Genomic DNA, 17,609 nt, shown 5'->3' on the forward strand with positions numbered 1-17,609 from the left:
AAACGTAACACTGAATCATGGATAGGGACTCACCAAAATTAACACAAGCAAAGTAACAATGATGAACAAAGTAATGGCACTGAAGAGTGACAAATCCTCAAAGCAAGATGGTTATAATAAAAGGAAATAGGTAATAACATTGTTGATGCCCTAACTTTAAAGCATAGTAACCTATGCAAACTCTTTTGATTGGTCAGTTTAAGGAATACATCTGTTTATTGGTTTATTTGGTGCCCAGGACACATGGGGGCACGTGGGGAGTGTGGAGGACTGGGCCACATGATCCTTGTGCGGCTACCAATGGTTGATGGTGGCAGCAATGGGTGGTGTGGTGTGTTGGTGGAAAGCAAAAATAGCAGAAGGTAAGGGGAGACCAACAATAAAATTACCCTGGCTGGACAGACTACTTCCGTGAAGGATGAGATTGTATTGCTAGGAGAGATGGGGATGGCAAGAGAGGGATTGGGATGGCATGGGAAGGATGGAATATCATGGAATGGGACTGCCTGTTTTAAATTCAGCATCAATCATTGAAGAAAATAGCTCGCTAACAACCGATCTCATTCCGTGACAAAGTTCTTGTTTAGCATTCAAGTTTTGTAGCAACATTATAACTGATTCTTCTGTAAGTGTGGGTTTGTATGGTGGCATGCCATTGGAGTTAGACTATACAGTAACTATGGAAGGTATAGACTGTTATTGTCTTCTTCGTCTATGGAATCAATGCTGATGCTATCTTTTAATGCACCTGCCAGCTTTTCTAAGATGCTGAAAGGATATCTCCCCTAGAATTAGGGAGTACAGGTTAAAAATAAGGGGTCTCCCAATTAAGACGGAGATGAGGAGGATTTGCATCCCTCTAAGGGTCATTAGTCTTTTGAATTCCAACTTCCGCTGTTCTCTGTGGAAGAGGTCACAACATATTGAAGGCTGAGTTAGATTTTGGATTGACAAGGAGTCGAGGGTTGTTGGGAAAAGGAAGGGAAGTGGAGTCAAGGCCACATCAGATCAGTTATGATCATATTGAATGGCAGAGCAGGCTCAGAGGGCCGAATGGCCTACTCCTGCTCCAAATTCCAATGCTCTTATGTTACCTCAGATGCTGGAAATCTGAAACTACCAAAAATGCTGCAAACGCTCAGCAGTTTAGAAAGCAGCCAGAATTTTCCACTCCATTGGTGGTGAGCGTGTTTGGTAGCGTGAGTGGACAATATGGCAAGAAGGCCAAAAATCGGTTTTGCGCTTTTGTGAAACCAGTTTGTGATCATCCGCTCCACCTGTCAATGGCGGGCCTTTCCCACCATACGTCGGGAACCGAAGTTCAATACTTCAGCGTCTCATTATAAGCCCTCCTTTCTGGAATCATCCCCACAGGCTGAATCATCTGGGCATCACGTCAACATGTTTCACAACTGTACATAAGCGACCTACAGCTGGTGAGCTGCACTTCACTTGGGACTTCGAGGTTTCTTTGTCTACCTTGCTTTGGGCAGTATTCGCAATCATCAGCGCCAGGCTTCGCAGGCTGCACCACATCTCTATCTACCAAACCAGCGTGAGCAGTGTTTCAACAATTGCAGAGCTAGGGCTTGTTTGGGGAGAAGGCAAGGAAAGAGACTGCAGGACGAAAGCTGTACTAGGAGAGGGGAGTATCCCAGGGTGTGTGGGGGGGGGGGGGGGGGGGGGGGGGGGGGGGGGGCACATGTTCATCTGTGCAAGTGGCCTCAAAATGGTGAGGGCTGAGGAGGCAGTCTCCAGAGGAGATGAGGCCAGATGGAAATGTGAGGGTGTGTGTGAGAGAGAGAGTGGTGATGTCCCCTGAGCTGGCAGTGAGTGAGATGCCAGTGAATGTGTAATAGCCCTGTGAGTGTGTGAGTTTAGAATGATGAGATGGATGCTTTACCCTGGTGGCCCAGATGAGATCATTCATCCTCTTTCTGCACTGGATGGCCAACCTCTTGTGTGCAGAGTTGGCACTGATCACCACTGCCAACGTCTCCCAAGCTGGAGTGGTGAGATTGCTGCACTTCCTGTGGTCAGAGCAGGGTGGAGGAATCAGGGTAGGTCTCCAAAAGGCATTCCAGTGGCAGGTCACTGAACTCTTCTTGGCTTTCAGGGCCATGCCATGCCTACGCTGCAAGCATTGAGAACTGTGTGCACGGTTGCAGTTTAAATATGGCACCCGGAGTCAGGAAACAATAAGCTAATGGCGTGATGGGCGATTCAGAGACCGCCCATCAGCGAGACGGCATAATTAATGAGGAGGGAAGCAGATGATACAGCGCAAAAACCTGCCATTGCGGTTGGCGGGAAAAACATTATTTTCATGCCCGCTATCGCATTTAGTACAATTCTGGGGCAATTCCGCCCAGCATTTGTAGAGAATCAGAGTTAACATTTCAAGTTGATTGCACTTCATCAAGACTGGGTAATGAAAGGTTATTGGTCAGAAACATTAACAATTTCTCTCTCCTCAGACATGAAGAAGATTTACATGTAGCATTTTTATTCTTTTTGTAAGGTGCAATGTTTAGTATCACACAGAATTGTCTACACAAGCAAAGAAACATTCCAGTCAGAAAGGATTTTATGTGCTGTGACATTGCCATCTACTGGTGTGGTAGCTTATCTGACATGAAGATCACATGACAACAATCTCAAAATTGATAGATTTAGAGTGAGTCATCTAACATTGCTCATCTGGGTATATAGGACAGGATTTTACCACAGGCTTTGGGACCCCGATGCCAGGGCCAAATTAGGGTCCTAAATCCGCACGTGCTAGCCAATACCAGTAAGATCTCACCGATATTTCCAGGGGACGCCTCGCAGTTTTACGCCTCCATGCTCATCATCCTATTAAAGATGGCAGGCAGGCTATTGACACTGTTAGTTGGATTGGAGGGCCAGCAGCTCTAGAGTCTCAGCAGTCCCACCAGGAGTTGTGGATGTAGGCCACGGACCATGAGGGTGCCTCAATATCAAAGTGTCCTCACTGGCCTGAATGTCAAAATAATGAATTGCCAGCAAATGGAAGGGTAATTGAATTCAAGAGGAGGGGAACCTCTGCCTGTGGCAGTGTTTGGACCATATGTATGGCCTTTTGTGACAGTTCCCTCTTTGGAATTTGGAGACTCTGGTTCCAATAATCCCCTAGCCTGTGCAGGGAGGCCATCTCCATGCTTCCATGAAGCTGACGGTCTCCACGCACTGTGTTAAGCCACTCCGCTGACAGCAAAATGCTGGTGAACTTTCCAAATCACTCCAAATTGGGGCTTAATTATGTAAATTGGCTGCCTGCCTCCATTCAGAAGGCAGCTAATCTGTTTCCCAAGTCACTCCTGGAAAATATCGCTAGCAACAAATATGTATTGAGGAGCCATCCCAACATAGTTCCCCCCTATTTTCCTGGCCCAGCCTCCAAGCCTGCTACCAGGGATCCAGGAAAATTCAGCCCTCAAATTGGATCACAATAGCTAATTCTTTGGTATCTTTTGTTGACAACTTAGGTTGGTTAGAATTAAAGCCAAGAGATAGCTGACTAGATATATAGATGTATAACAAAAGCAAAGTCCTGCAGATGCTGGAAACCTGAAATATTGCAAAAGTCACTTTCTATAGATTCCTAATTTGCTTGTACTGCCTGTCACCATTAACAAAATCAACAAGATATGGTATCTCTCGCATGCGATTCTTTATAATTTGGATTAATCCATTCTTTTGATCTAACAAATAAACTAGTAATGATTTATAATGAGGAATGATGAGCAACAATTTGATTGATTCAATGGCCCTACTGTGTCTTATTCTTCAATTATTCATCAATTGTTTGGGGGGTCAGTACTGTAGTTACCCAGGTGTTAGAAGTGTTTTTAATCATTCTAACCTTCCCTTAGTAACTTTTCCTGGGTAACAATTCCTGGTAAACTATTCTACTAAGAGAGTCAGAACCATCCAAAGTCTGTGATTTAAATCGGAGTATCAGATGGTTCTAGGTGCAGGGTCATTGTTCCTCAGAAATTGAAACTTCCCAGACAATTGTCGTGCAATTCTTAAATGGGGAATTCCAGGGGGCCCACAATGCATCTTCTGGCGTATGTCCCAGGTACGGCCCACCCCGACCCTGAGGTCAGAAGTTCTGGGCCATAGAATTTTCTGATAAATTCTTCCGAAGTGAAATTATTCGCGAAGAGCACAAAATGGGCTGATGGCAAATCGGCAGTCCACTTTGAGTTCATCATCTGATGTGTGCTCATCGACTTTTAGATTCCTCCTATCTCTGTAACCTGCTCCAACCCTAGAACCCTCCGAGATATCTGCCCCCCTCCAAATCTAGCCTCTTGTGCTGTTTCAATTGGAATCGCTCTACCATTGCTTGCCATTTCCTCAGCTGCTGAGGCCCAAAGCTCTTGAATGTCCCCACTAAATCTCTCCAACTTTCTGCTTCTTTTTCTTCCTTTACGATGCCCCTTAAAGCATACCTTTTTGGGGACAAGCTTTTTATCATTTACCTAATATCTCCTTTATATGGCTCAGTGGCAAATTTTGTTAAACATTGCCAGTGTGTAGAGCCTTGAAATGTTTAATGACATTAAACATACCAAGCAAATGCAGATTGATGTTATAGTAACAAATACAATTTCCTTTATCTTTAGGGAAGAAGCCCTCCTCAACACTTTGACATATTTTCAAATCACTTAGAAACATAAACCTATAATAAGCTGCAGGTGCCTTCAGGGGGTTTTTTTCTGATGTCCTCTTCACCAGGGAGGATCTCATTAAGTGATGTCACTTACTGCAGCCATAACTCAAGCCCCAAGTCAAGACTTGGACAGCATTACTTCCATCAAGGTCATGGTCACCCTTAACTTTTATGCCACAGGCACTTTTCAAGCTGCAACAGATGATGTCAGCAATACCTCATGGGCTGCTTTACAAGGAGAAACACCTACATCTCCTTCCCTATGGGCAGAGAGAAGTAGAGCAAGAGAACACTGGGATTCACACACAAGGCAGGCTCCGCATGATGCAAAATGCCATGGATTCTATTGTCTTTCTATCTTTGCTTAATACAAACTTACCAATCTCACACAGGTAAACCAAAACTAGATTCAGTTTATTTGAAGCTGTAATACAGGCTTGCTCAGCAGATAGATTTACGATAAAGATTCAACAACTATTGTTAACAAGAAAGTGCAGCTGCAATTCCTTCACAACACATGAAACTGAAAGCTCCTCTGAACAATGTTTGATGATCACGTTGTTTACATCCTGGCTACTTACTCATTGGCATATTCTCTCTTAAAGTGATATCACAACAGACTACATCTACAATATCTTGTGTTCTCCCTATTAGCCTCCTGGCAACTTTATCAATCAAAAGTGATTCCATTTTCTCATGGTGCAGGTGCTCTGTAACCAGGGGCATGGAGGGAAATCATGGGCCCTGGTGCTTCTCCTATTTCTAGACCTCTTATTTCCCATCCCCCACTTCTTTAACCCTCCCCTTTCAATCATGCATAATGTTTTTCCCTTTTCAAGATTCACCAATCAATTCCACCAAACAATCACAGAAAGGTCCTAGTAAAATGATAATGCCCATCGTTGGCATCTGGTTACAAATATCACACAATATATATGCTGCATGGGTCATTAATTTTAAGAGCAGCAATGATATAATGCAGTATTAGTTTGTGTGCATCCTACAGGTGCTCTGGCTATTAAACAAATCAGTGACACAATTGGTCATAAGATCACGTGAGAAGACATTGGGTGAGCGTCCCGATGTAATCCCGCACTCACACGATATTTGTTGGTGTGCACACTTCCGACTTTTGTGAGCGCCCACCGACAATTAGGAGGGCAATTAAGCCCATTAATGGTGCAATTGACTCAGATTTTTCATTGCCCGTCCAACTTTATGTTTGGTTGATGGGCAAATCAGCCAGGCAGCCTTTACATTTTTCAGCAAACCACATCCACAGGTGGGATGAAATTTTCGTAATGAAATAAAATATAAATAAATTTCTGTGGATAGCATTTCCATTAGCTAAACTTTCAGGTGATTGATTATGATGCATGGTCACTTTTTTTCAGCTTTTGAAACCTTTATTTTTGCTTTATCGGGTCTTCAGCTGCCTGAGGCAGCTCTCTACCTTCAGGAAGCTTTCTGTCAGTGCTGGCCCCCATCCACAATGATGTCATCGCCCATCCCCTTCACACCCCCACCCTGACAGTGCTGAGCTCTTCACGGCATGTTTCATGCTGGCTGGATGTTAATTGGCCAGCCAGCAAGAAATTGCAGTCGGGGTTGATCACAGTTGGTGGTCCGTTTCCTGGCTGATTCTGGGCCTGCTGATCACACCCGCCCACTGAACTGAAAATTCAGGCCACGAGTCCATTATGCACTCCTGTCCTGCCATATGAACATACATATTAGGAGCAGGAGTAAGCCATTTGACATCAAACCTGCTCAATCTTTTGATAACATTACCTACATTACACCAATGATTACAACTCAAAAGTACTTGATTGGCTTTAAAGCAACTTTTATGCATCATGAAAGGTGCTTTATAAATATAGGCTTTGTCTTTCTTTCATTATACCTGTGTGAAGCAGGCAGAGTGCCTATAGCAATGGTGAAAATGGAGGTCCAATGCTGAGTCTTTAAGGATAAGTAATCACAGAGCAATCAGCTGATGTTAGGAAAGTGGCTACAAAGAAATCACTATTTACAAAACAATTCAACTCTGTAGGTAACACAGCCTTACCATTCTGATTTCTCTGGCACCAACCCACTACATACAATTTTGGTGTACACTGTGGATTTACAGCCTATCCACAGGTAATATAATGTTGCATAGCATTTGTACTAAATTAATGTGCAAATAGCATTTTTTTTTTAAAATTCCAATTGTTGTTTGAGGTATGAGAGAAATAGGCAAATTAAGTGGGAAAATTTAATTAAATAAGAAACTGCAACAGCAAAAAAAATGCAACAGCAAAATCCTGAGAGAAATCATTTCTAGAAGCACTTAAGTCATAGGACTGGGTCTCTGTAAAGGCCCTCTTATGGTAAAAACCGTTTATGCTATTTCCCTGGGCTTTCAATAGATTTTTTTTTGCCAAATTTACAATATATGATCAGGAATCCTCACCCCCAGAGAACTTTTAACCCCACAGTGTGACCCCCTTCTGGTAGATTTTAAACAGGATGGTGCAGGTTGGGGTTAATCTAGGATGGAGTAGAGATTTGTAAAACCCTTCTTTAAGCAATCTCTTTGTGACAAATAGGATTTTATCTCCAGACTTTGCAAGTGTAATAAAGCCAGCAACAGTGAGTCAACACCTTTTTTGCAACACTCCTGGTTTTCAGCTTCTTATATTTATTTTGATGAGGCCCAAGATTCTCAATCCTCTGGTACATTGAAACGGCATGTCATTAGAATTATGTCTACTTTATGGCATAAAGAAATTAGACAGCTATTTATATGGTGGTTTACATTCAAAGAGAATTTTGAGAGGTGTACAGTATTTAAGTTTGTGCTACTAAATCTTAAAATTGACTCACTCCCACCCTCAAGCCATCCTCCAACTTCCCCTCCCCACCTCCCCTGCAACCTGCCCCACAATCCCCCTCCAACCTCCCCTAACATGCCCCAGCCTTCAACCTTCCCAATAATTAGTTAGAGGATATATCTGTTCATTCAGCCCTTGATGTTGGGCAAGCATCTGATCATTTAGAGACAGGGAGGGTTGAGAGAGGTGGTGAACAGGTAAAATGCATATTGTCAGTATGCTTGTGGATCTGACACCCTGGTTTTGGACGATTTCACTGGATGGGCAGCACATGGATGAAAAATAGGTGAATGGATCTAAAACAACTGAGGTAACTGTGCAGGAGCAGGAAGAGAAGCCCTTGTAGGTGATCCTATGGCTAAAATTTTAAATTAGACATCTGCATTACCGTTGCTGTTGGGATGATTGACATTTATTTAGTAGTAGTTATCCTGCATGACAGAATAGTGAGAAATGGTATGCAGGGCATCTCGGCCCAACATATTTAAATTCTGTTTCAGAATTCAAAACAAACTTTGTTTTGTTATTTTTGAGATCAGAGCTTCCCCATTCACCAGAAAAATAAATTGAAAACAGATGGGTGCTCAACTGAGTGAAGAGCCAGAATCATAGATCTCCGACCTATTTCCCACAGACTCCTGTCTGAGATGGCAGTAGAAAATCTCGGCCAATGTTCATAATTTTCCTGATCCCAGTTCAAATGTCTGCATTGTTTCTAGTGAATTCACTATTACAATAATAACATGGAAGATTTCACATTGGGCAATGGACAAATTTGTGCACAAAATGGGTGCAAAATCACCCTTGGCGAAGTTATGGTTCAATGAGCATAGTGAGTTTTCACCAAGAGTTTCTTCAAATGAATTTCTTTTAGACACAAAGGCATTGTAGCAACCTTTTTTCAAAGAAAAATAAATATTAAAATGTATTTAATTTACTGAGGGACTGACTAATGTATACCAACTAAATTAGCAAATGGCTCTGTATACGTCATTTTCAGTTATTTAAATTTAGGGCACTCAAATTAATATACCAGACACTCAGGGCAGAGGTTTCCTTGCGCTGGGATGGCAGGACTGGAGGCAGGGTGGCCTGGTAAATAGTCGAGAGCTACATGGGATGGCTGCCCAAAGCATTCATAACATCAGCCAGGTTTTTCCCAGGGCAGGTAAGATTGTAGATCGCTTGATGTTTTAAGGATCCATTTAGGGAGCATTTAAAAAGCTCAGAAACATTTTGCTACTTGATGAAGGTGAGCTCCCTGCCGCAGTTCAGAGAGCCAATAGAGCCATAGGCTCCATCCACCAAAGAGGGGTCCATCGACTGCAAAGGCTGTACCTGCGGCTCAAACATAGTCACCAGGGAGGCTTCCTCCTATCGAAGTGGCCTGCCTGCCTGCCAGCTTGCCCCCTTTGAAATATTTACCTATTTTTATGCCTCAGATAGGCACCTTTGCCACAGCAGCTAACTCAGTGGGGCTGACAAGGCTTTAGAGCTGCTTGCCCTGTGATTGAGCCTGCAGCTTCGGGAGCCTTCCCGCTGCCCTCAACTGAACGGCGAGCTCGGAGGAAGCCAGGTGGGAGCCACCTCCAGGTAATAAGTCCCATGGTTAGGCTTCCATTAAATGCAGGCTCGGGGCCCCCATTTGGTCCTGGCATCGGAGTCCCGAAGCCTCTCAGAAAATCCTGCTTTAATACCTATTTTCTAAACCTAGCGCAGGATTTTCCAGCACTACGGGATCTTCCGGTCCCGCTGAAAGTCATTGGGCTTTTGGCTGGGCTGGCACATCACCCATGGCAGGTCCTGCCACAATGGAGCAGGAAAATCCTGGCTATTAATTCAAATTAGATACGTAGCCAGTTTCATGGGTGGAGCTGGATTCAACATAATAAGATCATAAGACCATCAGACATAGGAGCAGAAATGAGGCCATTCAGCCCATTGAGTCTGCTCCGCCATTCAATCATGGCTGATAAGTTTCTCAACCCCATTCTCCCGCCTTCTCCCCGTAACCTTTGATCCCCTTAGCAATCAAGAACCTATCTATCTCAGTCTTAAATATACTCAATGACCTGGCCTCCACAGCCTTCTGTGGCAATGAATTCCATAGATTCACCACTCTCCTCATCTCTGTTCTAAAAGGTCTTCCCTTTACTCTGAGGCTGTGCTCTCGGGTCCTAGTCTCTCCTACTAATGGAAACATCTTCCCCATGTCCACTCTATCCAGGCCTTTCAGTATTCTGTAAGTTTCAAATGTTTTGTATAACCAATGGCAGAGATCACAGAAATTCGACTTGCGCTGGGTGTTTCATGCATTTGAAATGTTACACTGGTTTGACTGATTTTGGATGAAAGCACTACCTACTGGTGACTCTGTCCTGAGGTTTTATTATTGATATTATTTAGAAAATACCAAAAATGATGCTAATATACAACAATCCCAAGTTCAGAATTGATTTATGGTATGGTACAATATGGCTTTGTGGCTGTAATTTTTAAATGATCACTTTCAGCTTCTGAGAGGACCAGGTCATTATGAAATCGATCAATTATAAATGGTAGAAGCCAAAGATTGCTCTCATTTCCTTAAAAGGTGTCATCATTACTACTGAGGGTGCTATTAATGCCCTTAAAAATGAACATTTGGGGAAGTGAAATAGGTTAACAAAGTTGTAAATTATTTTTGTCAGTTAAATCACATGCAACTGTTATAATTAATGGATGTCAAAGTGAATATTGACACTGCAGTTGGAAAACAAAATGATCTGAAAGGATCAAACGATGGTCTGAAGCTTGTGAAACAACTTTACAGGTATGACTATGCCTCTATATGAAATTACCATTGTCAGTCAATTACTGCTGATTTCCCTGCAGCAGTATTTTTTCCACACAAGATCATCAAAATAACTGTGACAAACAATGAATAAGGATAAAGCTGCTCTCATGCCCACATGTCCGTCCTTGGCCTGCTGCAATGTTCCAATGAAGCTCAATGCAAACTGGAGGAACAACACCTCATTTTACGACTAGGCACTTTACAGTCTTCCAGACTTAATATTGAGTTCAACAACTTCAGATCATGAACTCTCTCCTCCATCCCCACCCCCTTTCCGATTCTCCTTTTTCCAATAACTTATAGTTTTTTACAAAAATATTTTTCTTTTCCCTCCTATTTTTAAATTTATTTCGATCTATTGTTTCATCTCCACCTTTTAGCCCATTTCAATCCCTTCTCCCCACCCCACCACCACTAGGGCCATCTGTCATTTGCTCATCCTGCTTTCTGCCCTTAGTGTCCCCATTAACACATCCTTTAGATAATAACACCACTGTCAACACCCCTTTGACCTTTTGTCTATGACATCTTTGGCAGTCTCTTCTTGGCCTCCACCTATCACTAGCCCCCTATCGAGCTCTACCTGTCCCACCAACCCCCCTCCACCAGCTTATATTTCACCTCATTTCTATATGTCTTAGTTCTGATGAAGGGTCATACAGACTCGAAACGTCAACTTATTCCTCTCCGCAGATGTTGTCAGAGCTGCTGAGTTTTTCCAGGTATTTTTGTTTTTGTTCTAGATTTCCAACATTTGCAGTATTTTGCTTTTAACTGAATAAGGATATATGCTGTCAATTATAATATCATTAACACTTGCTACTAAATGAACACAGGTAAATTTCAGGTAGATTTAGTCCATAACCATGTATGTTCTACTAAAAACCAATAAGAAAGAGACACTTGCATTTGTATGGCACTTTTCACAACCACAAAATGCTTTACAGCCAATCAAATATTTTCTGAATTCTTGCCCCTGTTGTAATGTAGGAGACATAGCAGCCAATCTGCACACAGTAAACTCCCACAAACAGCAATGTGATAATGACCAGTTAATCTGTTTTTGTGATGTTGATTGAGTGATAAATATTGGTGAAATCAAGACCATATTGGCCATACACCATCCTGACTTGGAAATATATCACTGTTCCTTCATTGTCGCTGGGTCAAAACCCTGGAACTCCCTTTCTAACAGCACTGTGGGTGTACCTACACCACATGGACTGCAGCGGTTCAAGAAGGCAGCTCACCACCACCTTCTCAAGGGCAAATAGGATGGGCAATAAATGCTGCTTAGCCAGCAATGCCCACGTCTCGTGAAAGAATATAATAAAAGACACAATGGCTAACTCCCCTGCTCTTCTTCAAAATAATGATACAGTATCTTTAACATCCTGAGGATGGGTCCTGAGTTTAATGTCTCAGCCAAAGAAAAGCACGTCTGACAGTGCAGCATTCTCTTAGTATTGCACTGGAGTGTCAGTTTTGATATTTGTACTCAAGACCTGGAATGAGACTTGAATGCAGAATCCAATTGTGATGCACTAGGAAGAATGCTACCCATTGGGATGCAGCTGACACTCTAAGGCCAGGATCTTTAGGTCAGTGAGTGGGGGGTGGGGCCTGCTCACCGATGTGTAAAATGACACAGGATGACATTAGGCAGAACTCCCGACGTCACCCAACCTCATTTAAATTTTCAGGTCGGCAGGAGCATAGCTGAATCAGCTGTGCACCTGTCGACCTGTCAACAGCCTATTAAGGCCATTTAAAGAGTAATTGAGATAATTAATGGACTTGCCTGTCCAACCTTAAGGTTGGTGGGCAGGCCGGGAGCCCTGGCGGGCTTCAAAGAAAGCTTGAAACCTCATCTACGGGCGGGATGAGGTTTCATGAGCATTTTTAAAATTTTAATAAATGTATGCTTTAAAAGGGATGGACATGTCCCAACTCATGTGGCAGTGTCACATGAGGGGACATATGAAGGTAATTTTATTTTTGCACCTTCACCATTTTCAAATTTGGTGCTGATCCCCCTGAGGCAGCACTTTGCTTCAGGGAGATGAGTGCACTCTCGGCTGAGGGATTCCACCCCAGCCCACATGAGGAGTGCATAGTGCTTCCTGGCGGACATCACACTGGCGAGCCTTAATTGGCCTGCCCATTTAAAATGGCAGCATGCCCCCAATCAGGGGCGCTGATCGGAGGCACGCCCGCCCGTGCCCGCTTCTACACACCTGACAGAGGGATGATTCTTCCCTAAGCAACAACAATGCACTTTTAAATTGTGCCTTTAAGGTAATGAAATATCTCAAGGCACTTCACAGGAATATTATAAAACAAAGGATCACAACAATTCACATAGGGGGATGTTATAAGACCAAAAGCTTTGTCAAAGAGATAGGAGTGTGTTAAAGGAGGAAAATGAAGGAGAGAGGCAGAGAGCTGTTGGGAAGGAGTTCCAGAGCTTGGAGCCTAGGCAACTGAAGACATGCCCAATGATAGTGGAAAAAATAAAATTGGGTATGTTCAGGTGGCCAAAATTAGATGAATGTAGGTATCTGAGAGTGTTGTGGGGTTGGAGGAGATTACAGAGATAGGGAGGCCATGGAGGAATTTGAAAACAAGGATGAGAGTTTTAAAATCAAGACATTACTTGACTGCGAGCCAGTGAACACAGCGGTGAGAGGGAAATGAGGTTTGCCTGAGTTAAGACATGGGCAACAGGGTTTTCACAGAATTGTTATGGCATAGCAGGAGGCCAATCAGCCTATCATGTCTTCACCGGCTCTCTGAGCATTTTAACTTAGTGCCAATCACCTGCCTTCTCCCCGTAACCCTGCACGTTGTTTCTATTTAAATAATCATCCAATGCCTCTTGAATGCCTCAGTTGAAATTGCCTCCACCACACTTACAGGCAGTGCATTCCAAACCCTAACTACTCACTGTGTAAAAAAAGATTTTTCTCACCTTGTATTTGCTTCCTTTGCAAACACTTAAAAAAACTGTGTCCTCTGGTTCTCAATCTGTTTACAAGCGGGAACAGTTTCTCCCTATCTACTCTGTTCAGTCCCCTCACGATTTTGAAAATTTCTATCAAGTCTCCTCTTAGCCTTCTCCTCTCCAAGGAAAACAGTCCCGACTTCTCCAATCTTTCCTCATAACTGAAGTGTCTCATCCTGGAACCATTCTTGTGAAAATCTTCTGCCCCCTCTCCAATGCGTTCAAATCCTTCTTATAATGTGATGTCCAGAACTGTACACAGTACTCCAGCTGTGGTCTAACCAGTGTCTTATATAAGTTCATCATAACCTCCTCGTTCTTTTTTATTCTATGCCCCTATTATAGAAGCTTAGAATACTGTATGCTTTGGTAACAGCTCTCTCTACGTGTCCTGCCACCTTTAATGACTCATGTACATATACACCCAGGTCTCTCTGCTCTTGCACGCCCTTTAAAATAGTATCCTTTATTTTATACTGTCTCTCCATATTCTTTGTGCCAAAGTGTATCACCTCACATTTCTCCACATTGAACTTCATCTGCCACGTATCTGCCCACTCCACCAATGTGTCAATGTCCTTTTGAATTTCTACACTGTCCTCCTCACAGTTTACAATTCTCCCAAATTTTGTATCGTCCGCAAACTTTGAAATTGTTCCCTGCACACCAAGATCTAGATCATTTATATATATCAGGAAAAGCAATGCCAACCCCTGGGAAATCAAATACCCATTAACCATTACTCTCTGTTTCCTATCCCACAGCCAATTTTGTAACCATGTTGCTACTGTCCCTTTTATTCCATGACCTATAATTTTCCTCTCAAATCTGCTGTGTGGCTCTGTCTCCAATGCCTTTTGGAAGTATATATAAGCTATATATAAGCCTTGCCCTCATCAACTGTCTCAGTTACCTCTTCAAAAAACCCCAGCAAGTTAGTTAGACACAAATTTCCTTTAATAAATCCATGCTGACCCTTCTGAATCAATCCACATTTTTCCATGTGACTATTAATTCTATCCTGAATAATCATTTCTAGAAGTTTCCCTACCACCGAAGTTAAACTGATGGGTCTGTAATTGCAGGGCAGATCTTTACAGCCTTGTATGAACAAGGGCGTAATGTTTGCAATTCATCAGTCCTCCCTGAGTTCAAGGAACATTGATAGATTATTGCCAGCACCTCTGCAATTTGCACTCTCACTTCCTTCAATATTCTTGGATGCAACTCATCCGGTCCCAGTGCCTTATCAACTTTAAGTACCGACAACTTATACAATACCTCCTCCTTATCAATTTTAAGCCCTTTTAGTGACTGAGTTTCCTCATTTGTCTTGATTGCCTGGGCAGCATCTGCCTCATAGGTAAAGACAGATGCAAAATATTAATTTAACATCTCAGCCATGCATCTTGCCTCAATATGTAAATCCCCTTTTTGGGCATAATAGGCCCTACTCTTCCTTTTACCACCCTTTTACACTGATGTACTTATAGAATACTTTGGGATTTCATTTTATGTTAGCTACCAGTTTTTTTCCATAATCCCTCTTTATTCTCGTAGTTGCTTTTTCACATCCCTTTGAACCTTCTGTATTCAGCTTGGTTCTCAATTGTATTTGCTACCTGACACCTGCCATATGCACATTTTTTCTTCTTTAACTTAATTTCTGTCCTCTTTGTCATCCAAGAAACTCTGGAATTGTTTGCCCTACCCTTCCCTTTTGAGGGAATATACCTTGACTTTGCCCAAACCATCTCCTCTTTGAAGGCAGCCCATTGTTCAGCTACTGCTTTTCCCGCCAGCCTTTGGTTCCAATCTATCTGGCCCAGATCCGCTCTTGCCCTATTGAAGTCCGCTCTCTGCCAGTTGATTATTCTTACTCTAGATTGACCAATGTCATTTTCCACCATCATCCTAAACCTTATGATACAATGATCACTGTCCCCAAAATGTTTCCCCATTGTCACTTGATCTACTTGGCCCACCTCATTCCAAAGACCCAGGTCTAGCAGTGCCTCCTTTCTTGTTGGACTGGACACATACTGCTGTAGGAAATTCTCCTGAACACAATCTAGGAACACTTGTCCCTCACTGCCCTTTACACTACCACTATCCCAGTCTATATACATGTAATTAAAGTCCCCCATTATAACTACTCTTATGATGTTTACACCTCTGTAATTTCCATGCAGATTTGTTCCACTATATCCTTCCCACTAGCTGGTGGTCTATACATTACACTGAACAATGTAATTGGCTCCTTCTTATTCCTTAACTCTAGCCAAATCGATTCTGTCCTTGAATCCTCTGACACATCCTCTCTCTCCAGTACTACAATACTCTTCTTAGCCAAAAACGCCACCCTCCTTTTTTCCCTTTCCTATCTTTTCTGAACACCTTGTAACCAGGAATATTTAACACCCAGACCTGCCCTTCCTTAAGCCAGGTTTCCATAATCACCACAACATCATAATCCCACAAGGCAATCTGTGCCTGTAACTCTTCAATTTTATTAACTGTACTCCATGCATTCACATACATGCAGTGTAACCCTGATTTAGACTTCACTATTTGCTCTCTTACTCTGATTCCGTCTATTAATTACCATTCTCTATTTTAGTGCTATCTGCCTCTCCCAGCATTCCATGCACCCTGGTATTACTTTCTAATATTCTCTCCTGGTTCCCACACCCCTGCTGAGTTAGCTAAAACCCTCCCCAACAGCACTAGCAAAATGCCCCACAAGGAATTCAGTCCCACCTCTGTTCAGGTGCAACCAGTGCCATCTCCCCAGAGCCAGTTGCAGTGTCCCAGGAATATAAAGCCCTCCCTCCTGCACCATCTTTTCAACCACGCATTCATCGGTCTTATCTTCCTATTTCTTCACTCACTTGCAGGTGGCACTGGGAATAATCCAGAGATTGCTACTTTAGAGGTCCTGCTTGCTAATTTTCTCCCTACCTCCCTAAATTCCAATTGCAGGACCACATCCCCCTTCCTACCTATGTCGTTAGTACCAATGTACATGGACCACGACCTCTGGCTGTTCACCCTCTTGCGCAGCTGTTCTGTGACACTTTAGATAAGCTCAAATTTACAGAGGATAGAATGTGGAAGACCAGCCAGGAGTGTGTAGGAACAAGGATTTCAGCAGCAGATGAGCTGAGACAGGGGTAAAATTGGGTAATGCTTTAGAGGTAGAAATAGGTGGTGTTAGTGATGGCACAGATTTCATAAAAATGAATAAAATATTAAAAGATAAGTTACTCCCACACAAATGAGCAACAAGCTTAAAAACAGTATCATACCACATGCTTTAAATGAAATTGTGATATCAGCTTCAATACTATGGACTCTGTCAAAATTCACTAGAATTGCTTTTTGCCAAATATTTACAGCCCTCCATAAGGTATCTTCCATCTCAAAGTAGCTTAGTTAAGGGACATAGTTTACTACTCTTTAGGAAGGATAAACATTGTTTATATTATTGTACATTTTTATTAAACTAAAATAGAAAGAAGTACACTGCTTGAATTCTTTACCTGTATGTGACAAATGGTTCGTTGAGGTCTTCCTGGATAGTCTATATTAAGCAAGGTCAAGAGATCCACATCGAGGCATTGTCATAGTTTCATAGTCAGTTTCCCTGTTTCCTGCAGTCCATAGAATTGTTGCACTTCTTTAATCTTTCCTGATAGGGAGTCCTTACTTTCTAGGAGACCTTCAGAGCCATCTCCCAGGGTATAGAACTGTTTAATATATTTCTGTTTGAAAGAATAAAAGATCAGATCAAATCTATTTAACTGATCCCTCTCTTAAGTGTTTTAAAAAATAAAATTATCAAGCTCTCAACGCATTTAAAAATGATTATTAAATATTGCAAACCTGTGCATTGTTCAAGTCACTTTGCTTCACTTCGAAGAAAGACCAACAAAGAAAAAACAATATTCACAAAAGGAGAAGAAAGTAAAAAAATAAAGGCACAACATCTTCAGAGCTGTTCCTGCTGAACTAAATCATTTCTTGCTGAGACTAGAAATCTTCCTGTAGTCAATTATTTAAAACTTTTCTTGTTAAAGAAAGTTTACACCAATAGGTTACAATTTAATCTGGAGGGAAATGATGTAAGAATAATTGGATATATAATTCATTAACAAGTACTCATGAGTGCAGATATGTTCCCTTAGGGAG

At 42.3% G+C, this 17,609-nt stretch overlaps 1 long non-coding RNA gene across 1 annotated transcript in view; it reads right to left on the reverse strand.

Moving 5' to 3' along the window:
• Nucleotides 1-17,371, reverse strand: part of LOC121284371 — a 57,121-nt gene extending 39,750 nt beyond the window's left edge. Inside the window, exons 1-2 of the long non-coding RNA XR_005944473.1 lie at nt 17,304-17,371; nt 16,961-17,182 (exon numbers count right to left, since the gene is read on the reverse strand). This is a non-coding gene — a long non-coding RNA (uncharacterized LOC121284371). The remainder of the gene's footprint in view (nt 1-16,960; nt 17,183-17,303) is intronic.
• Nucleotides 17,372-17,609: the final 238 nt, after the last annotated feature.

This window comes from Carcharodon carcharias, chromosome 11 (assembly GCF_017639515.1).
Source record: "Carcharodon carcharias isolate sCarCar2 chromosome 11, sCarCar2.pri, whole genome shotgun sequence".
Classification (NCBI taxonomy): domain Eukaryota; kingdom Metazoa; phylum Chordata; class Chondrichthyes; order Lamniformes; family Lamnidae; genus Carcharodon; species Carcharodon carcharias.